Here is a 23,067-nt window from a genome sequence, read left to right on the forward strand (position 1 = left end):
CCTGCCACCTCTACCATTTATTCTCTGCTTTGCACCAGGGCCCAGAGGACTAGAGAAATTCTGTTACAGTCCACACACACACACACACACACACACGCACACACACACACACACCCCGCAGGGCCAGCGGGGAGAATAGAGTTCACCTGTCCAGCGTCCCTGACCACTTAGCCAGGGCTAAATGAACAGTTAGCAACATTTTACCTCCTGCCTCTCTCTTAAGGCTCCTGCACCAGAGCTTCCCTCCATCTTAACCTCTCTACAAACACATCCTTCCGACCTCGGCTCACATCGCCATCTCTGCTTTGGATAGTCAGTGTCAATCCGATAACTGCAAATCTATCACGTGTGGTGTTTGTGGAGCCAAAACATGTGACTACAGTATATGCATGCTGTTCTTTCTTTACTCTGGACGTCCGTCTGCTCTTCGTGCCGACACCTACCACCCAACAAAAGCAGCGTTTTTAAGTTTACAATGTGTAGGATGTTTGCGCCTATATACATCTGCTGTGTTATTAAAGAAACACACACACACACACACACACACACACACACACACACACACACACAAGTAAAAACAATGGAAAAAGCCTGTGCTTGAATTAATCTTTACCCCTGCGCTATAATTTAGACACAGAATGACTAATGTGCGAGTCATAAACAAATGAAGTCGGGTTTTGGGGAGCATTCGTCTTGCAGCGAGGGCCATGTTATTTTAGGGAGGGCGGCTGTCTTTAAGTCCTGATTGTGTCGCTTAATCCCCGTGGTATCTGTTTCATAGCGAGCAGCATGACACTCACCTGAACAAATAATGACTCCAAGCAGCATGTAGCATGTGTCTGAATCAATAATTCAAACTCATACATCTTCCTTACTGGAAGAAGAAGGGGGGGGGGGCAAAGGAGAATGAGAGGGAGGGAGGGAAAGGAGAGAAAAGCAGGGAATTAAAGATGGGGAGGTGGAGAGATAGAAAGGAAAATGTGTTCTGGCTTCCATATCAATCTATATGTTCCATAAAGATGAATCTAAATGTGATATGTCATCCGACGCTAGTTGAGAGGACATTTTAAGCTCACTTACCAGGAAGGATGGAGCAGCTTTAAAATGGCGCCTTTATCACCTGGCTCTAAGCTCAAACGCATATTTAAATAGTCCTGTTTTCCTCTCATCAACCGACTTGGCAGAGACTTTATTTGACTAGCAGATGTATGTCTGCATCTGCATTTCCTTCCCCTTTCCTTCCTCCCCGCGGTATTTATATAGAACAGCCCCGTCGCCCATGCCACCGTGGGAGAGGTAAATAAGATGAGTGAAGAGATGCTATCTTTTATTGTAAGCATTATGCACAACACTCCTGCTTTATGAGCTAAACGGGCCATTGTTTATCACAGGGCGTAATCGCAAAGTCGGGCAGGCAGGCAGGCAGGCCTTGACGTGGGCATGCGGCATGCTGGGATGGAGGGAAAAACGAGAGAAAAAACAAGGCAGGAGGAGAGGAGAGAAGATGGAGGAGTCAGGGCTGGCAGAGTTGACTATCAGTGGGGGTTTTGTAAGGATGAGAGGAGGGTTTGCGTCTGTTTTTATGGGATCAGATGGAGCGCTTTGATCTTGTCCCCGCATGTCAGATCCCATCACGATCCACCGTCTCGCCCATACATATGCATACTGCCTCTAAACAGCCAGGCACCATGCAAAACACACCAAAGGTAGGAGGTAGAGGGAAGGCAGATAGAGAGAGAGAGAGAGAGAGGTTGAGTGAATTTGTGTATGCATGTGTATAAAAGAGGGAGAAAGGAAAAGACAGACAGAAGTAAGCGAGAAAGAGAGGTCTGCCAATTTTAATTATCTCAAGACAATTTATAATGCTTTCGAGAACTGAATTTAAAACCAACAACCACAATTAATTCAGAAATGCTGCCAAAGCAACCTGTTTCAGATTCAACACAGCCTGAGAAACTTCTCAAACTCATCTCTTTTTTAGGGATAGAAAGTATATGTCTGTGATTTCTAACTGCATGTAATGAAGCAAAGGAAATAAGAACACAGCCTGTCTCACAATCACACCTGCATAAGTAAAAAAATGTGTACCACGCTCCTAAAAGAAGATCATGATAGGATTTTATATTAAAATATTCTTTAAACATGCATACATTATTATAGGATCTCTATTTTTAGGGCCTTTAAATTGATACATGTGTTTTCAAAAACCTGCAGGTACCCGGCCATGAATTAGATAGGAGGACACAAGCACATTTACATTACAATTATAGAGTGACTACTAATTCCTTGTGTGATTATGAAAATACATGCATTGGCATGTACATATTACTTTATAACTGGCTAGAATAGTTAGTGTGAAAGTCCACAAAACTTCAGCGGGAGAGGTGCTGGACACAAAATAGACCAGCATTTGCACGCTGGAGTGTTTGGACTGGACACAGGTCTTACTCAAGCAAACAACACATGTGAAGGAAATTAGATGTAAATATGACTAAATAATATATCATGTTTTGGACATGTAAAAGGACAGCAAAGTTACGAAGCCCAAAGTCCACACCAAAGGGAGTTACTCTCCCCCACAGACACACTGTTCCTGAACTGCCTAAAACGTCTCACTTCTGTAACGTGATGATGTCACTAAGTAACACATTTGCATAATACCTGCCTAGCGGCTAGTTTGGCACGCCCTCAACCACAGCTAGTTAGGGTGGAGCTGGAGCGGAGTCCACAGAGTTCGGTTTGGCTGACCAATCACAACAGAGTGTGGGCCAGCTGACCAGTCAGAGCAGACTGGGCTTTTCGGGTACTCAAACTACGCGTTTCAGACAGAGGGTGAAAAGAGGTGCTGTAGCACAGCCGGTGTGAGAAAAATGAAGCATTTTTTGAACATTAAAGCATATAAACATGTTCTAGTAGAAACCCCAAATACAAGTATTCACCTGAAAAATAAGCAGAATATGTCCTCTTTAATTACAATCATGTGGGCCTAATCACAAGATAAATAAAATACATTAACACAAAGAATGATTTTGAGATGCTGCGATTACACAATTTTATCTTGAGATCTCTCGTTTCCTCCACATGAGGAAGTTGTGTGTGTAAAAAGGAGCTCTGATTTCAATGTTCGGCTACCTTTCTATTGTATTCATGTACAGATTATAAGTCTGTTTGAGTGCTCATAGCTGTTCAGGTCCAAAATTCAAATCAACGCCTATTTTATTGTTAAATTACCACACGCTAGAATGACCAAACAACAGTCAAAAGATTTAAAATCCTAGAGCAAAAACTTACAAAACTGAGAGAACAAAAAATGGAGGAACTGTTAGTTAGAATTATTTTGCATCGACTGCTCTTTGGCTTTCTCATATAACTGTCAAGCTCTGATCAGCAGTCACCACAACGGGCATAAACTGTAATCGTGAGCGAGTTCTACTTCCAGTCATTATATCTCTGCTCTTCTTTTTCCTGCACCTCTCTCTGTCCTCCCTCTCTCATTGCCTCCTCTCTTTCTGTTTCCTTCTGATCACGAAGCAAGGCGACATGATTGACACCCCGTGCAGATTTATTCAAAGACCCAGGTGGGCCTCTCTTGCCTGTACGTTCAGAAAGCTGCACGCCACTGTGTCTATACTGTCACTCATTACCATATCTATACTGTGGTGTGATCCTGTCATCAGTTCAGGCATATAGGGCTACTGTCAGAACATCACAGGCCACACTGGCCTTAATTGTGATAGAAATCCCTCAGGAGCAGTTACTGTACCTCTAACAGGGGTTGGAGTAAAAAAAAAAAAAAAAAGACCTGACTCATTACCACACGCTCGCTATCGCCCCCAAGTGGTGAGGTGGTGCTTGTTGAGGGGGAGTGTGAACTGTAATCGTGTGTTCTGGATGAAAACTAAACAGTGTGTTAAAAAGAGGCCAGTTTTGTTTGATAAAATAGATGAAAATGATTCAAATGTTTCCTCTTTCTCCACAATTCACTGCATCGGACAAAAACATCTTTCACTGCTGTAGTAGCTTAGTGATGAGCTGACACCAAAAGTTTGGTTTGATGCTGTGGAGCATCACACTAATCAAATGCCATGTTGTTTTTAATTGACTGGATTAATTATATTGTTTTTTTGGACAGTTCAGGATTCATTCCCTGGTTTATTTGGTGTTGTTGTGTTGGCCGGTCGGTGAGAGGAAATAATCCGCCGATGCTCTCGCACTGCAACGCTGAGACAGAAAGAGAGAGAGAGAGAGGCCGACTCTCGCCTCAAGCCAAACTGACACAAACAGACAACTTCAAAGTGAAGACTGTTGTTTATTTGGTGAAGGGAGAGGGGGGGGGAGGGCGGGGGAGAAAATTTATCTGATATGCAACTGTCAGGAGAGCATTTTCACATGCAAAATAGCGAGTGAGTGAGAGAGATTACCTAGAGGGAGGAACATGACAACATTCACTAGGGTCAGGATGGATCATCATCTTCAGCCTCCCGCCCTCCCTTCCTCGTCTCTCTCTTTCTCCCTCCATCGCTCTATCTTTATCTCTCTCGCTCCCTCGTTTCCCCTCCCTCCTTCCTTCCGTTTTCCCCTCCTCTCCCTTTTTCCCTCTCATCCTGTTTTCAGACTCCATCACTCTGCACTTCGACAACCCGGCAGCTTAAATCCAGACTAAATTAGCTGAATGAAGATTAAATCATTTGGCCCTGAGCTCTCCAAGATATTGGGAGGAAGACTGAGTAAGCCTTAAATGGTGTCTGACTGGGTTCGGACCTATACATGTGTCTGAGGAGAGACTCTTCCTTCAATGGCAGTCAATTGAAACCTGATTAGAGGGGGGGCAGTTGGGTAAAAAATGGGGAAAAGATTAAATTTCTGGGACAAGTGTTTCCTAAGTAAGGACGCTGGCTTCGTTATTTTTCGTTTGCCTGCACAATGTCGACCGACGACAGGCTTGTTCCCGGGCTAAGATATCGAACCGGGCAACATCATCGCTCACGGTGCTTAGGAGAAATGCTTTAGAAAGCGCTGTAGTCAATGTGGTCTGCTGCGGGTACACAAATCAGATTCCTGGATGGTGCTAGTTTAACATTCAAGTGAACACAGACAACCATCTCTGGCCCGCTGCAGCAGAGACAACGACTGAACAAACTCTGCTGTGGAAGGAAGAAGCCGAATCTCTCAGGAACAAGTCCAAGAATTATCCCAACAGCAGAGCATTTTAAAGTGAAATATCTACGGAGTTATATCATACTGAGACCTGCAGGAGCGTGCAGCCGGCACGTCACACAAAACAACAACTAAAACCTCCGTGAAGAGGCCACATGTGTCTGCAGAGTATTGTAGATGAACCTCCTCTGAGAGGACCGCTGCTGCATATGACTGCAATATAAACAACGGCACACAACAGAGATGCTGCTGCTGATTTATGTTTACCTTCAATCCCGGGAGAAAGAGGGGGAGGAGAGAGAGAGAGAGAGAAGGAGAGAGAGGGAGAGAGAGAAAAAAAAAAAAGATAATGAAATAAATAATAAAAGACCAGGCCCATCAGATAAGCTCCTGTTTATCCCGCTGTAGGGCAAATACAAATTGTCAATTTAATGAACACGGTGGACGTGATGAAAGCGGGGTGAAGGAGCCTCCTGCCTGACAAACAATCAGGAAATGTTATCTTAATATTGTTGCGCTGTTATTCAGCCCATAACTTAGGGGGTGGGGAGAGGCCATGAGGAGGAGGAGGGAGGTGGCACGGAGGGGAGCGGGGAGCGAGGGGGAGCAGGGAGGCACAAAGGCCAGGTCCCTCTGTGGTGGCCCCGTTATTGCCTGTTTTTATTATGAGCCATAGCTCAATGGTCCCAAACACACTTTGAAACACACAGACCTAAATTTGAGCCTGGGAAGTGCGCGCACACACACGCTTTGTGCCACACACACACACGCAATGTTAAATTACAAGAAAGTCTTTTTTGAAAGAGAATGAAACAACATGATTCTGAACAAAAAAACGCCCCGAAATGATCTCTTTCTCTGAGTGTATGCGCATACTGGTGTGATGTCTTGTTTCCACTCTCAGTTAATTTAAAAGCTTAATAGGTTTTACGCATATCAGACTATTAATCAAAATGTTTCGACCAAAAAAAGCTGCAAATCAAGAGCTCCAAAAAGCTTTGCGTTGAAATTAGCAGCCGCTGAAAAGTACCGGAAATCTGATTTGTGTGACACGGCTCGGTCAAAGGCCTCTTACCAAACCCCACCCCCCATCCCACCCCGCCCACACCATCCTTTAAACGGCACTTTAAAAAGTGTCCAGATGCTTCACAGCTCAAAGTTTTTTTTTTTGTAAGTCTTGAATTTAAAGCATCGCAATCTGAGCAGCCACCAAAATTAACTATTATCTCCATATTTATATATTGCCGGCACTAAATTGCGTCGGGAAGAATTACTATCAATATGAATATCTGCAACAATAACTCAGCCGCAGTGCTGAGGACAGGATGCTCTTTATCAGGCTTCTGATAGGCCTTAAATACAGCACAAGGCAGCCATATCAGAGCTTTTTCTCTCTAATATCAGGCCGCATTAGCACCTCGTAAATCAAATTACACTCCTAGAATTTCATTAGGCTCACCTGCCAGCCCTGCTGTGCTGCAGAAATATTTATGTTTTTATGCTGCGATTGTGTGCTCTCAGGTACACAAAACGGAAAGAAAGGGGGGGTTGAGAGGGGAAAAAAACGGGTGATAAACCTAATTATCTTTTAAGAATACAGAGAAAATGTGTCATAAATTGTGGCGATCCTGAGGAGAGCTGGCGTTCTATCGCAGCCTGTGGGGCTGCGAGTTGGGGGACAAGTCTGCTCTGCTGTTTACCATCTTTAACCGGGGCTAGACTCCCGCAATCCAATTAGCGGCTTCCCCCCCCCAAATTCGCTGGAAACAGAAATCAAACAGGATGATGTACGACGCCGATCACCGGGCCCTCGACAACGAGCTAATCTGATAAAAGCATGACTGCTAATATTTGTTCAAACTGGATCCAAATGTTATGATAGGAGTCTGTCTTTGTTATCTAATTACCTCAAAAGAATTTCACATTTCTATTTGTTTATTTGTTGCTGCTGTTTGTTAGATTATATTATCTGCATCGTAAGCATCTCCGGTAGCTTTTAGCTGAATATGAGCCGAGGCTAGAGAAAGGTGGCCGTGCGAAAAAGGGGGAACGCCGACATTCCTGTAATTTCTTTCCCATCTGGCGCGGCTGGGTCTGGACGGTGGGGTTGTCTGGATATGGATTTTGATTAGACACAAAGGGAAATGACTGAGCCAGTGACCGTAACGACAGCCACTTAATAAAAAGGTACAGTCTATACATCAGAGAGCATCTAGCTGTAAATCATTCGGCCCTGTAACGACGTGCATTCCCGTCCCATTACCGAGCCCCTAACAGGCCACTCATATTTACTCTCTGGGCCTCAATATCATTTTAAAATAATGAGCTTTGTCCCTTATCTAATTAACAGGGGCCGAGGTTCATTTGTTTTTCTCCCCTCTCCTCTTTCTCTCACTGAAATTAAGAAGCTGGCACATTGGTTTAACACAAATATTAAGCACATTTGCTCCGTGGTGTGACCGGTAAAAGTTATAACGCAGATAGGGCGGGTTGTGACTATTGTTGTATGTTGTGTGTAATCGCTGCATGTTGCAACTGGAGGCTGTTTTTGTGTGTGTGTGTGTGTGTGTGTGTACGTGTGCTCCACTGGGCAGAAGTAAAAGACCAGGTCCATTCTCTCTCTTATTACTGGAATTGTAATTCAATGATCACCTTAGATCACACGCGTGCCATAAATCAGATAGGCTTGACAGAGGATGAAAAATTGTATTAATAATGTGAAACTTATTATACAGTCCCAAATGCTCCCTTGATAAATGACATTGTTTGGGCCTGACAATGATTGCATTTAAAACATTATTTCTGTTTTGCTGCTGGTGTGTGTGTGTGTGTGTGTGTGTGTGTGTGTGTGCGTGCGCTGCTGGACACAGCAGCAGCGGTGGCGGCGGTGGTTTACAGGGTGGGGAAGACGGAGGTGGGGTTCCCGAGCTTCATAAAATATTCAAGATGTTTCCCACCCTTCTCTCTGGAGTCAGTGGGCAGGCGATGGCCGTGGCAGTAAGAGTATAAAATCTGTGTGTGTGTGTGTGTGTGTGTGTGTGGCCAGCACAAGTGAAATGGCTGGTGGCTCACCGCAGCGCAAACACCCAAACTCCCAAACCACAGAAATGAGCCGTGCACATCTTCCAAGTCATACAGCAGCGTACTTGCATTATTATTATTATTATTATTATTATCATTATTACGACACGTCCTGGCCAGATATTAGCAAATGTGAAGAACTGCAGAGAGGAGGTGCACAAGGCTAATCATTTATGAACAAGTCGAGTATAGTTTTCTTTTTTTTAATTTAGAAAAGAGTTTATTTTTTTATCATAACTCAATTTAATACAGTATAAGAATGCTAATATAAGAAAAGCAAGTCTAGACATGGGCCGAGACATGAAGAAAGAATGTGTAAAAAGATTGAGATTCAATACAAATAATGTGTCTGCAATCTTTCTTTCTTTCTCTCTGCGCGGTGTCGTATCAGAACAAGCTGGACGGCAGGATTTAACTACATGAGTCCAGTCTGCATTCACTAACAACAGACGAACCTCTGAATTGGAGCGTTGTGTGGAGTTAGAAAGGCAGCAGAGAGAAAAGCGTCTGGCACAGGTCCTGTTTCTTTTTCACAAGGACGAACACATTAATTTGTGGCACAGTATTTTGGATAATTCTGTCTCATTTTCAACACTTATCTATACGAATTAACTGCCTTTTCTTTTAGTGTATAAGCCATCACGAGGGGTGTACTGTCCACAGCAAACCTCAACCTGACTGCCAATGCCGCTGTAAACAGCAAATTAAAACTCTGATGCTGATACACCAACTCTCCGTGTTCAAGTAACAAGAAGAGACACCAAATCCCCGGATCAGAAATCAAAAAAGAAAACACAAGTTACAATCTGATTAACAAAATATTGACAAATATAGTAGCAAAGCCTTCTGGAAAAAGCTATTGGCAAAATGTTAAGAGAGTAATACGAGTGCTTCAAAAACACTTGTAGAAGCATCATGTAATATTTGTACAAGCAACAATAAGACAAGTGTGATGGAGCAATACAGAATAGTTGGAAGCGATGAGGATGTGAGAAAACAGCCTCCAGACATCAACGGAGTAAAGTTAGCAGCAGAGAAAATTGCAGTGGTGTAATGTAACAAAGTCATAATACTTTGTTACAGTATTTTTGGGAGTATCTGTACTTTACTTGAGTTTTTATATTTTATATATATGTCAACTAAATTGGATTTTGTTCCTAATGTAGCCTCCACTTTTAAGATGGTGTACATGTAAAGAAGAATAAACTTCATAAATCTCAAAATCCGTGATTTTTATTAACAGCGTTTACTTTCATTTTCAATACTTAAGTACATTTAATATCAGAAAATTACTTTTGATACTTAAGTACAGTAAATATCAAGACTTTTACTCAAGTAATCTTCCAATAGGTGACTTTAACTTCTACTAAAGTCATTTTGTGGTTAGATTTCTGTACTTTTACTCCATTTTGGCATTGAGGTACTTCATCCACCGCTGGACAAATGTGAGAAACTTTGATGTGCTGGATGACCAACAGTTACAGTTGTCATATGGGGCCTTAAACGTGACATCATTTTATAAGTCTGACAGCAGATTGGACAGACTCTTCTTCACTGTAAAAAGTGTTGCTCCAGCTGAACAGATTTGCATATCACACATGCAGAAAACAATTTTTGCATGATGTTTTTTTTTCATAGCTTTCTAAAGTTAAGTGCATCTGATGGTTTATTAATGGTTTATCGTGGCTGGGTAGGTTTTGAAGAGGGAAAAATCAAATAAATAAAGGCGATACACTTGTTCTTGCAAATGTTTTGTAACAGGCCAATAATAGGTGGCATGAATAAGTAGTACTTTGACTGGTACTTGAATCTCCAGCTACTTATATCAGCTGGAGAAAACTGGTATCAGAGCAGCTCTGGGTTCAGGGAAAGTCTAATTAAGTTCCTGGACAGTTGGAGTCAGATCCCTGCACAGGGACACCGAGACCCAGACTGGTCTTTCCCTGTAGACTTGGCTTTCCCTGGCTGGCCCTGTCCATGTCCTCTACTGTACTGTATGTGCCCCCCCAACCCCCTCCCCTACTGATCTTATTACCCAGCCCACCCCACTCTCCCTTCTCTTCTCCTCCTCCTCCTCATCCCTGCAAATGACCATGATGGGAGGCCATTCATCTCACTCCTTCGGCCACCACAACGAAATAAATCAAGAATTTTCCCCCCAAATATAACAATATTTGTATTTGGGGTGGGGCGCACGTAATTAATGACTGCAGCCGTGCTAATTAAAAACGGCGGAGGTTTCATTAATCTTGGTCATTGGGTTGGGGGGATAGTAGGGTGGCTGCTACAGTGTTGGCTGGACGGTGGGGGGGGAGACAGGCCCGCCTCCATCGTCCTCATCGCTCAGGTGATTTGGGCCATTGTCGAGCATATTAGCGCGACGAGGTTAATGTGAAATGGCCATTAATAATCACAACAAAAGTCCATAGTACACAAACTCAGTGTCTCCGTCTCTCTGGCCTTCTACGGCGACGCGACTCCAGGAGCCAAACAAGACAATATAGTGAACAATCACACGTGTTTACTGCCATGTCCCGGCTGGAGGAGTTAATTGCTTTTCTGACTTTGCTTTGTAGCAACTGTTGGGTTTCCCTGCCCCCACCCCCATCCCCTGACACACAGTCCTACACTGCTTTGGAGAATTAATTACAGTCCCAACTTTTGCTGCTTTGCCTGTGTTTGCGTAGTCAAAACTATCCGGCCGCAGAGGAGCAAAGTGTCACGGACTCTTCAGAGGAACACACAATATGAGCCTCATGTGTTTCACAAGATTCGACGCAATTCGACATGACATTGTGTATTTTGTATTTCATATTTTGATGCTTTGGCAACATTGTTTTTTGAAACTTTCAAGCCAATAAAGCCACTTTGAATTGTAATTGATAAATTTATAATCTTCACGCTGTGTATTTGAACATTTTTGACCTGCTGACTTGCCTAATTAGCTTAGATATGCAGATACTGTAGCATCATTTAGGGTGCTTTCACATCAGGGACCTGGGCATGGATCCGAGTACGCTTGACCCCAGAAGTCCAGTTCGTTTGATTAGTGTGAACGCTCCGTACCGTACTCGGGCACGGTTCATCAGTTCATGTGTACTCGGGTACGGTTCGCATCAGGTGTGAAAGCCGACTGTACCAAAACACGGAAGTGGAGTGCTATTTAACACGAGTACCGTTAGCAGTCAGCGATTCGTTTTGAAAGGGCGGGCTTTTTTCAATGCCGCCGGTCTCCTCCGAAATCCTCAAACTGCATTGCCATGATTGACAAAGCACGGAGGCCAGCGAGAGGTTCCTTAAAAAATATAAACAATAGTAGACATTGGGGTTGAGCATGTTTGTTATTTTATTTAGCTAGTGTAATGGTCTGCCTCCGAAGAACGAGAGCTGCTCAGCTGCTCAGCGGGCAGAGAGAGAGAGACAGCGGGGGAAACAACGTTTAGATCCGGCATATTTTCACATCAAACTCTGTGATTGTTAGAAAGACTAACGACGACGGTGTTGGTGAGTTTTATTTTGTTTCTGTGGAGTTTGAATGAAGTGTTTTACGATGCTGCGCCGCTAGAACAGCTGATCTCAACATAAACAAATACATGTGGATGATGACGCAAGTGTACTCGGGTGCGAAACAACTTTAGTAATGTGTAAGCTGAGCGGCGAGGGAGTGGAGAGGGGGAGCAATAGTACTCGGATCAATCGTAGCTAATATGAAAACGCCCATAGATTATGACGACTTTGTGTTTATATACAGTATTATTGCTTTTATCACATTTGTGTATTTTATAAGTGCATTTCCTAAGCTTTCATAAAATGTGTAAGTTGTTTAGTTTTATTTGTATGAACATTGTGTTTCAGGAAAAAGGCAGATCGATTAGACATTATAAAATACAAAAACGATATCATATAATGTATAATGTGTGGTCAATCAGCACAACAAAAGTGCAACAAGACAAAAAGGTTTGCTAATCTATAAAAAAAAACCCTCAATAATATGACATAATGTGCATATCTAATGGTTCATAACTACACTTTGAAGCCAGGAGGATTAAAATGCGTTTCCATGACTCCGCTCTGACCAACAGGGTGGAACCACGCAGAGCTGCGACGAACCAAACACTCAACGGCATCCAGCAAATAAGTCACATCATGAGCATCTACTTAACGGAAGAGACGGGAACAGACCGTAGAGTTGATGAAACAGAATCATATTGTTACTGTTGTGCCATTACAGCGCAGACAATTTACTAAGTAGCACCTATGAACGGCGCAGATGGATATCATCATCACTCCGTAATGGCTTCTACATGTTAATTCACAACTTTAGCTCCTCCACCACGACTCCGCCACAGAATAATGGCTAGCCTGCATCTGGTAGAGGCAGTGTAGGGCAGTGTATGAAGCATAGAGAGGAACGGAGAGAGAGAGAGACAAAGAGAAGGAGAGAGGGAGAGAGAGGAAGAGATGGGTGGGTGGGGTGGAAGCAGTAGCATATGGTGCCACGCTGCCATAAACAAGCTTTATGAAAAGACTGGGGACGTTTATTTAATCATGGAATACCTGAGGAATCGCAATGAGACACACACTTTGTCCCATTATTGTTAGCCCATAAATTTAACTGCTTTACCAGAACGACGAGGAACCTGATACAGCCGCCGAAGACAACGCGGGGAAGCAGGTGAATTTATGTGTGTGTGTGTGTGTGTGTGTGTGTGTTTGTGAAGTGCACTGTGTCCTAGCTATGGTAAAGAGTGTGTGTGTGTGGTGTTACAGATGAATAGCCATAACTGCTACACACCGGTATCTGTGGATCTGCAAACACAGAACAATACAGTCTGTAAAGTTATCTAGCAGAGAACACACAGGTACAGATGAGTTTCTACTCTATTACTCAATTCCTCTAATTGTATTCTTCTAGCCGCCTGCATGCAGAAACATTTGATATTTCCACCTGTCGTCGCCCTCATTTTCTAGAAAGTAGTCTCTCAGAACCTATGTAAAGAATTAAAACATTCATTAGTGTTTGGACCACCCGGGTCAGACGAAAAAAACAAAACATCAGAAAATAACAAGGTGGTTCTAAAGGCCCCCCCCCACAACCCCGCCACCCACCCAACCTCACCCCCCCTGCCCCCCCACCCCCCCGTGACCCCCGAGGTAAATGCATTTCTCATTTGTATTGAACTGAAACAACAGTGGACATCCAAATAAAGCTCGCCACTGCACTCGGGTCATTTCAACATCACGCACACGCTCACAAACACACAACTGTGCTTGCACGTAGACATGGACACACATGCAGACAAAGATCACCATGTTGTCCACACACAGGACTATGCAACACACACTCGAAAGTTCAGTACAAAGAGCTGGTCTTGCACACACAAAAACAATTGGACTGCACGTGCAATTGTGTGTCCGCGAGCATACTTCCACACACGCATACACACACACACACACACACACACACACACACACACACACACTAACACACACACTCACATCTCTGGGTCAGGGGGACAGCGGTAGCTCAGAGCCAGCTGTGACCTGCCGGTCCAGGTGCTCAGGAAAACCGCTGTTAACGGCCACGATTGATGATCTAATCAAACTGTCACCACGGCGATCCGCTGCAGGGGGAGGGGAGGTTGGGATGGGTGGGTGGGTGGGTGGGGGGGTTGAGTGGGAGTGGGGTGAGAGCAGGTGGAGGGGGGGGGGGGGATATCCAGGAGGCCTTGTGCATGCTTACCGTTAGCCCAAATTGAGAGTGACAGTCTCAATAGTGAAAAGGCCTCTTTTTTCCCCCTCTAAGTAATGGAGGAAACAACTCCAGCGGTCTTCCGGAGGATGTCACATAATCAAGGGAGCCCCCTCCCAACATCGCCACCCATCCACCCACCCCCTTTCTATAACGTCTCTTCTCTGGGGGGGGTGGAGACTGGACATGGTTAGATGATGTGGTCCAGTGCTGGACCAGCGGTCCACACAGAGCTGATTATGATGAGTTCTGCATTGTTTGTCACTAAACACACACAAAGTGCTCCTAGACCTGATGATAGGCCTCATGGACCCGCAGCGTACTGCATCACTTTCAGTCCTTCTGGGCTATAAGGGAACATTTTAATTGTTGATTTAGTGATGAATTGTAGAACTATCTACACTGTACATGAGGAGATGATCCTAAACTTGCAATATACATTTTTTTTTTCACCAGTAAAATGAGGAATAGTTTCATTTCACAATAATTTATTTTATCAAAAATGATCCCAAATTAGAGAAAAAAGTTGAGAGATGAGTGAGAGTGTAAAAGTTCTGCTCTAACCATCTCACGTACAGCAAACAGTTTTCATGTATGTGATGAGATTATATTTATAACATTTAAAATATTTTATTACATCCTCTTTTACTTATTCAAATATTAAATAATTAATAGAATAAATAAATATTAATTTAATTTTGTAATCCCCAAAAAATAGAAATGTTTGGGAAAGCTGTCTTAATAATAAGGACAATATCTAACTAAGTCATGTAACCAAATTGTACTTATGTGATGACAGGTGAGTGATTATTATTTTACATTGTTTATTTATTAGATACATATATTAATATATACTGTATATGCCATTAATATGTGGTGTGAAAGTGTATATTTATTAGTTATTTGTTTCAGAAGATGTTACTTTAAGATGGCCGATATAATTGAAAAAAAAAAAGATAATAACATCTCAATCTCTCTTGAGTTCCACAGCATATTAGCGATGCAGAGTAGTCACATGGGGAAATATGATTTCTCTGGTCCACACAAAACAAAACGAATTAAGCTGTTCTATATTTAGCTGAAAAGAGAAAAGTTCAGGAAGTTGTCCAACTTAATAGTGGCCTTGTTGATCGCTGCCTGTTCTGCGTGCGTGTTAATCACCTTCCCCAGGATATATCCACGACTGCCGCTTGCCCGTCCAGCTCGCATTAATTTAATCGCTGCTCAGCTAATTCATTGATTAATTGGCTCATTAGTGATGCCTGGCAACATCCATTTCTGCCATGACAGTCTGATGTTTCAATAGAAAAGAAAAACAGGCTGGCAACAGCCCAGTTTTTTTCCACAGTCCCACTGTGCATAATGTCCGACCACTGTCAACAGCTAGCCGCACAATTGTGTCACTGTATAAACTGCCTGGTTTTGTGCCACGGGATGTGAAATGAATATGAAGGTGAACTGTGCACATTCTCCATTCTTGTCCGGTTGAGTAATGTCACTTGGATTTTTCAGCGGAGGGTGACATCATTCTAAGGGGGAAGAAAAACTTCAAAAAGCTGGAGGGACTGTTGGAGCTGCACTGGCGAGATGAGGTAGACGATGTTGTGAGGAGACAAACTACTGCTGCGGATTTATTCCACAAGTCAAGGTCACGTTGCTCTGACATGACGAGTGGCTTCCAACTCTGGGACGAGCTGTCGACCGCTAACTAACATTATTATTAGTAATAGGAGCCGATAGGACCTCGCTGCACCCTGCAACAAGGAGCTGGATGTTAGAGTGACCAACAACAATACATCGATAGGAGTGCTGATGTGACATCACGGGCCAAACGACGTGACCATAAAGCAGCTGAGACGTACGTGACCTCTGACCTCTCTCCTCCAAGACACAGGCCCAGATTTATAATTGGCATTTTGTCACAGTTGCTGCTACCAGGCTGTGGTAGCACTGAGCTTTAACTAATGGTGAGTTAAACCACAGAGGTAGAGAGTTTGCAATTAAAGTGTGTCAGCTTTTTCAGAGAACCAACATGTTTCCCTCACACACACACACACACCCACAAACACACACACTCCCACAATTCTGCACCATATGCCCATAACAAGTGCATAAAAATCGTTCCCAAGCGATAGCACAGGCCAACCCATAAAAACTTAATGCACCTAATTTTCCAGTAATCAAACTTTTATAGACTGCGATGGCTTTTAAACTAACAAATTTTAATTATCGCTTAATTTTAACAGCAATATTAACGCGATCCCTCATTCTGGGAGTGTTCATTCTCCATGAAATATTGAGTAGGGTAAACAGCGAGGCGCTGTCCGCTGGCTCCTGTTCAAACAAGGAGCCAGCAAACACAAAAGGTGAGCTAGGGGTCGCTGAGGCCTTGCCAGTATACCACGCCGTGGACTACGTGAGCTGCACGGACCTCTGGGAAATGGAGCTTCATGAGTGCAAGCACACAGAATCAGTCCGCTGATGCTGCACTACGGTTATTACACGTCACTGATCACTGGTGTATGTTGGTCAGTGTTGTAGTGATCCTGCTTCGGTGCCAGACACTGGTTTATTATATGTTGTTGCACTGTTGCACTAGGTTTGATTTGACATGAGATAAAAAAAAGAAATGATTTCCCTTCATTTTTTTTTTCAGGATTTAAATATGTAACATCGCAAATTAATCGCACGTTTTTTATCTGTTCAAAATGTACATTAAAGGAAGATTTGTCAAGTATTTAATACTCTTATCAACATGGGAATGGACAAATATGCTGCTTTATGCAAATGTATGTATATATTTATTATTGGAAATCAATTACCAACACAAAACAATGACAGATATTGTCCAGAAACCCTCACAGGTACTGCATTTAGCATACAAAATATGCTCCAATCATAACATGGCAAACTGCAGCCCAACAGGCAACAACAGCTGTCAGTGTGTCAGTGTGCTGACTTGACTATGACTTGCCCCAAACTGCATGTGATTATCATAAAGTGAGCATGTCTGTAAAGGGGAGACTCGTGGGTACCAATAGAAACCATTTACATTCACTGATCTGGAGGTCAGAGCCCGCTGCAACCTCCGAAAGATCGATTGTGTTCATGTGTTAAAGAAATTTAGTGACGTTAAAATGAATTAACACGTTATTATCGCGTTAACTTTGACAGCCCTGGTGTATAAATATTTCTTCTGTCACACCACAGAAAAATCTGTTGTCAACAACACAGCCAAATTTGATTGATTAAAATTGGCAAGTTTATAAAATTGGGTTTCAAAATCATGAAAAAATGAGCAGTATTCTCTGCTCTGAAACGCTGGGGGGGTGCGCGTCCGCTGCAAGCGCTGAAACCACGCCCAATCAAGGGTGAGGGTTGATAACATATATACAGTTACCGCAGTATATACGACACTTCTTGTTTGTCATCTCACAATCTCACACTGCTGCACGCTACTTTAGAGCATGCACACCAGAGACTTCCTGCCGGCCGAGCTGGATAACTTTCGGTTTAGCCCTATGCTAATTAGAATGGGGAGAAAATAATGCAATCAAGCGGCTCTTCTAGACTTTCCGAATGTTATCGGACCGAAAGGATCAAATTCTGATAGTGAAACGAGTCATTTCGTTGAGGTTGTGACGTTCAAAACAATTTATCTACTGTTTTACAGCCATAACAGTAGCAACGGAGTAGGCTACGGCTAAGCCTATGACGTAAGCACCAGTTTAACTAAGTCTAAGAGCCTAGACCTGGAACATGCACACAGCATGCTCTCATGCGCACCCTGAACGATAGGCACACTGAGAGGGCCGGTGGTGATAGACAGACATGGCTGGACGGCCGGTAAAAACTTTATGGATGTATTGATGACCCACTGGAATTGCTCCTGGTATGCCAGATAGCCAGTACACCACTGCTAGCAAACTGTAGGCTGTGGTAAGTAAGTGTAACTCTCCATTGAGTGGGAGAACCACCGCTACCATGTGCTAATATAATGTTAGGGGATGCTAAGGATGGCTCCAGTGCATCATCGAGCTATAACTTCAGGCCGTTTCAGGCCGGCCCAAAAAATCCTGAACACGAAAAACAGTTTAATGGTCTAACTCCACAGTTCAGTACTACATAGTTCAGTCTTTTCACATACTTTCAGCACTTATTTTCTAACATGTATAATGTGTTCAGAAACAAATCTCTGGTTTTACTTTCCCTGGACTTTAAGAATATTTTAATATCCCACAGTGAGTCCAAATATCCTCGGCTACTTTCAAGTTCATATTTTCCTGCTGCCTTTCTCTGCGCTTCTCTGTGCTGCTAATCACATCCCTGCTTACAGTACCAGCAGAACGGGATGTTATTGACTGCTGCCCTTGGGTGGCTGAAAACTAGGCCTTACCACCCAACACCAAGCCAGAGAGACAAAGTGCTGACACAGGCAGATAAGGGAGGGAAGAAAGAGAAAGATTAAAGAGCAGATTCATTATCAATAATTAAGGGAAAGGATTTATTCTAATGAATTAGGGGTTGTCTTTATCTACTCTTTATCTCCCTATCGCACTGCTAACTCTCTCTTTTTTCCTCCCTCCCTCACACACACACACACACACACACACACACACACACACATACACACACACACATACACACACACTGGCCCATGGTTTTTGTGTGACTTGACCCCTGCCTGCTCCGTGTGGTCCATATTGCCACCACGCTGGCTCCAGGCAGGGCTCTTCCGCCCCTGCTCCACCCGTCAAGCCTGGACGGTCCCGGCCCTCGGTGCCGGGGCAATATGGCCGCGCTGCACGGCATGCTGGGACACGGCTGCAAGCCCAGAGCGCGGCGCTGCAAAGCCAGATGCCCGCTCAGCTGAGCTCGGCCCCTGGCACAGCGACGTGACCGACCGCAGCAACATATAGTATGTATCAATATAGAAATAAACGTGGTGCATTATGTAAATATAGATTTGGCTATTGATGTGTCAGGACAATTTTTTTGATTTCAAAATAAGATACGATCATTGTTGCCCATTTCTGATTTGAGGTATATTTCCTGCAGATTTTTTTCCACCATGCCAAATTCTCGAGAAAACACTGACTATAAATGACAAAAATGGACAAATTTAAACACACAAATAAAGATGCTAAACATTTACATAAACTACATGTATTTACTATTCATCTCCTTTAAAAATTCTCTACAATCTCCTCACTGCAGTCGTGTAATAACGGATGCTCTGACTATCCCCGTCTTCATTTTGTGAGTCATCACACCTGCGCTGCGTGCATCGTGCTAGCTATTTCTGGATCTGTATTCATGCCTTTTCACCTGGTTTCTCTGTTTTCTTCCGAGGGATTTTAACAACCGCTTACTTGGCTCAGACATACAGTAATACTGCAGAAAAAAAAGGCAACTGCACTTGAGCAAAAACTGTGAGCAGATTTTAGCAATTAGACATCTCCAAAACACTGAAAACATTCTCCCCAGCTGCTTGTATCATACCTCCCCCCCCAACTCTCCTCTACTTAAACAAATATATCTTTCTTCGAGGTTGTCAGCACTCCTGTTTCAAGAGTGATGAGTGTATTAGTTCAAGGAGTTTATTATTATGAGCGTGAAAATGGCAGGCGTTTTAACAATTACCTATGAAAACAGGTATGTGAGACAGGTCAGTTGTCTTTTGGCGGCCTGTTTTTAAAGAACTAATTACGAGCAATTGAGGCAAGGTCGCTGCTGTCAATCACGCTCGACTCAAGCCACTCCCTTGTTATTGAAGTGTTGGTTTAGGTGCCGGCAGACCCGCCGTAACATCAGGTAACACACACACGGAGACAAGGTTAAAATGGTAAACTACAACAAAAAATGAAGATTGATGTAGATAACATCATTTCATAGAAGTCCGTTTGAGTCATATAAGAACGTGTTTGGGTTGTTACTCTAAAGAAGTGATACACTATTTATTCCATGTTCCTCCTTAGAGGCAGCTATTCTTTGCTGTAATTAACACCACGCATTCAAAACTGCTGGCTGTATCCTCTTTTTGTTTTACAGTCGAGATATGTTCTCCTGTGAATGAGCAGGAAAAAAACATTCTTGATGTGCAACACTCAATCGCAATCAATAAAATCAAACTGGTGGGGATACTTTTACAGATCTGGAGAACTAACTATAGTTCCCACTAGGCTGACTAAATAAGGGAGATTATATATTCAGATGAAAATGCACTGAGGAACCGGGATAATTCAACTCAGTGTGACACTACAAGTGGGTGATAACAAAAAGTGACAACTTCTTATTATAATTCTGAGCCGTAATGCAAAAAAATGTTACAATAAAAATCTTTCGAGATCACTGCGAGCCGTTACAATCAAGACACCACGCAGCTACATGTAGGTTTATGTAAACTTGCGAGGACCTCGTAAGAATACGGCTAGGAGAAAAAGCACACACACAGAAAAGGACAAAAAGCCCTCATCTCCGCTCAGCGCCTGCAGTGAGGAGTGGTGGTGTGACTGAGACGAAGACCCAGTTGTGTCACTTTATAACAGTTCAGCTCTCTCCCTCTCTCACCCTGAACCTGTCAGATAGTTGGAGTCTGTCATCTCACCCATCCTCCCCTCCGATTCCTCTTCCTCCTCTTCCCCACCGGGGTTAGAACGGTATGTGGAGCTAATATTAATCTTGTTGACCACCGTTGCCGACTGCGACTCATCAGTGGGAACTGATTGTAATGAGACGCCGTGATTGGGTTACATATAATATAATTCTTCCTCATGTGAAAATAATCATGTTTGAATAAACTGTGTGTTTTTAACATGGCCTTCCTGTGTTTGTGTGGGTTTTCTTCAACACTAAACACATGTATGGTACGCTGAAAGTAGACTCCATATGACAAGAAAATGTGCAGGTTTGAAACCAAAAGGAAGTGCTTCATTTAGCTCTGATCGCTGCAGTGTGTACAGGACGGCCAGCTGAATGGTTTTTTTATACCGAAATGTTTTCGGCTAACCCGCCATAGAGTGCTGCAGGAATGAGTCCGAAAACACGGTTTTCTGGTTCCCTCGTCTTAAAGGTCTGTTTTAACACAAGCTTAAGAGATTTTAACGTTTTGTTCTACGATATAAAATATCAGTAAATATACCACTCGTGAATTCTGAAGCTTTTATTATGTGTCTTAAATAAGCGGTTGCTAACGTCATCACGCCAACTTGTCCTCCTTTACAGCCTCGTTGTGTTTATTCTCGCGCTCACGTGACCCTGGTATAGTTCATCTATAGCCTAACGTTAGCTTTTTACTTGTAGATATTGCATTCACACTTCGAAAATCATAAAAAAGTGTTAATTTGTGGAAATTGTCTTACGGAATAAAAATGTGTAAGTATCATAAACGCTTGTTTGGCCTACAGAAATATCCCTGCACGGCTCTATACTGGTGCATTTTGCTTCACTTTCAAATATATATTATGTGTTATTGTTGGGCTAAGACTGCTCACTTCCCCCTTACTACTTAGGAAAGGTGAAATGGGAACAGATTTCCTCATGTGGATCAATAAAAGTTAGGCGGATAAACCAGAACAGACTACTGATACTAAAAATCGTCAGCACTTTGAGTCTCATAATAAAAGCCAATTCGGTGGGACTCTCTCCTCCTCGTAGATACCACCCAAAATAACTTGGCGTTTTGAGGCCCCAGACGGATTTGGCTAAGTGGAGCCTAGCGTTACCTACGGATAGTCAGGTCTCTTCCTCCTCCTGCTCCTCCTCCTCCTCCTCTCTTCCTTTGACTAACAGATCTCCCCAGTGTTCTAAAAATATCAGGTGAACAGGGCCATAGAGATGGTGATGAAACTGCCTCTCTGACACTGTCCCACTGCAATCCATCTCTCCACCGCCTGCCAGCCAGCATATGTTTGCAATTGGCTCCCCCCAGCAACCCCCATTGCCTCTCAAACCCCCCACCCCCCTCACTGGTCCCCAGTTGCCGGTTCAGATACCCCCCTACACCCACACACACACATTTCCCCATCCTTTCCCTCTCCCTGTCTCTCTTTCTCCCTCAGCTACCATCCTAGTCTCCAGGCCTGGGCTTTCAAAAACCGGTGCAGTTATCAATCATTGAGCCAGCACTGTCATGTCGGACCAAACCGCTCATACACACATCGACACACACTTCCTCTCCCTCTCTATTTCTTTCCTCCTTTCTTTCTTTCATCTCCCCTCTCTGCCCATCTCTTTGTCATCCCACCTCACTCTCTCTCTCTCTCTCCTCCGTCCTCTGCCTCCTCTCCTTACACTTGCCCAAATTTGTTCCACTTAATAAGCCCTCCCCAATGACCTTGTGCTAATTAAGCTGCACTGTGTTGGAAATATGATGGTTAATTAATGATGAGATAAATTCTGTCTGCAGGACTGTCAGAAAAATGATGACACCGTGTTTTACAGGTTTAAATAGAACAAACCTTGTGGCCGTCCTCCCTCTAAGTGCGCATGCAGGGGAGTGTGTGTGCGTGTGTGTGCACAGCAGGCATGTGTTTAAGTGTGCATGAATGGGTGCAGTAAAAATAATGGCGGAAAACAAGGGATGAAAGAATGATCTTTTGATGACGAGTGGGAGCGCACGGTTTGTGTGTTTATGCGTATAAACATGACTATATGCAAGTTTACATGGGTGTGTATTAACATGCAGTGACTTAACATATAGTAGTTCTATATGTGTGTGTGTGTGTGTGTGTGTGTGTGTGTGATGTAATGATGCTGTGCAGCATGGTACTGAATGGCTGAGCAGAGTGACAAAAACACACATTGAGCTAAACACTATGAGGCAACACAGAGACCTCACAGCTTCATTCATGTCCAGTATCCTTGTGTGTAAATGTGTGTGTGTGTGTGTGTGTGTGTGTGTGTGTGTGTGTGTGTGTGTGTGTGTGTGTGTGTGTGTGTGTGTGTGTCTCCTCTATGACCTTGGCAGTGTCGCCACCTTCTATCACAAAAACAATGAGCACAAAAGGTCTTCGGGAGGGTCACGCAGTTAGAGATGGGAATTTTTTTACCGGATAGTCAATTAAATCCAAGCGCTG

The 23,067-nt window shown here is 43.4% G+C and overlaps 1 protein-coding gene across 1 annotated transcript in view; it reads right to left on the reverse strand.

Annotated features, from left to right (window-relative positions):
* znf407 (zinc finger protein 407) overlaps positions 1-23,067 on the reverse strand; it is a 170,427-nt gene that overhangs the window by 68,232 nt on the left and 79,128 nt on the right. The window lies entirely within an intron of this gene.

This window comes from Sebastes umbrosus, chromosome 11 (genome assembly GCF_015220745.1).
Source record: "Sebastes umbrosus isolate fSebUmb1 chromosome 11, fSebUmb1.pri, whole genome shotgun sequence".
Lineage (NCBI taxonomy): Eukaryota > Metazoa > Chordata > Actinopteri > Perciformes > Sebastidae > Sebastes > Sebastes umbrosus.